Source organism: Triticum aestivum, chromosome 2A, assembly GCF_018294505.1.
Source record: "Triticum aestivum cultivar Chinese Spring chromosome 2A, IWGSC CS RefSeq v2.1, whole genome shotgun sequence".
Lineage (NCBI taxonomy): Eukaryota > Viridiplantae > Streptophyta > Magnoliopsida > Poales > Poaceae > Triticum > Triticum aestivum.
Window position 1 is genome coordinate 280,210,578 of NC_057797.1, and position 1,295 is coordinate 280,211,872.

Here is a 1,295-nt window from a genome sequence, read left to right on the forward strand (position 1 = left end):
AGCGCTCTAGTCATGTCTCCCTACCACACACAACTTGACCTGTGCGCTCTGACGTTCCCGTAGGTCAGTCTCCCTAAATCTTTGACTTGCACACACACACACACAATTTTGATGGCTCTCTTCATCGATCTCGCACCCACCCACTTGATCCTCTCTTCAACTCTATCGATATCTATGACCCCTCCCTCTCTTCTCGTGGATCGCCCGGTGAGGGAGTCCTGGACTAAGGGGTCCTCGGATGTCCGGCCTGTTATCCATGGGCCGGACTGATGGGCTGTGAAGACATGAAGACCGAAGACTGCATCGTGTCTGGATTGGACTCTACTTGGCGTGGAAGGCAAGCTTGGCGACCGAAGATTCCTTCTTATGTAACTGACTCCATGTAAACCTTAGATCCCCTTGGTGTCTATATAAATCGAAGGGGACAGTCCGGAAAGGACAACACATATACTCATTACCATAGGCTAGACTTCTAGGGTTTAGTCATTACGATCTCGTGGTAGATCAACTCTTGTAATACTCATATTCATCAAGATCAATCAAGTAGGAAGTAGGGTATTACCTCCATAGAGAGGGCCCAAACCTGGGTAAACATCGTGTCCCCTGTCTAATGTTACCATCGATCCTAGACGCATAGTTTGGGACCCCCTACCTAAGATCTGCCAGTTTTGACACTGACATTGGTGCTTTCATTGAGAGTTCCACTGTGCCGTCGACAAGAGGCTCGATGGCCCCTTCAATCGTCAATAATGACGCTGTCCAAAGAGGAACCTTCCTCCCCGGACAGATCTTCATATTCGGCGGCTTCGTACTACAGGCCAACTCGCTTGGCTATCTGGAGCAGATCGACAGCTACGTCGCGGATATCCGTGGAGACTTGATCTTCAAGGGATTTGATCCTGCGGCGATCGCTCCCCTGCATCCCGATGAACGTGACTTAAATCTGTCATCGGTTCACACCTAGGAGATGGTTCCTATGGCTGCAACGACCTTAGAGCCAAAGCAGCTTGAGCCATCTGAGGCCTCAAAGTCCGTGGAGTTGGAGCCGCACATGGACTCAACACCCTGCAGCAGTCGCTTTAATGGAACTTCGGACTCATCTCCGGCTGTAAGTTCTGAACTATGTACGCCCGCGGACACCGAGTTAGATCGGCTATCGATCTTCGAGTTCAGCGCCGCGGACATCTTCCAGCACTCGCCTTTGGGTGACGTGCTAAAATCTTTTAAGAATTTGTCCTTGGAGAAGGACTTACAGCCGAACTATGTATAGTTCGAGCTAGAGATGGATAATGAGG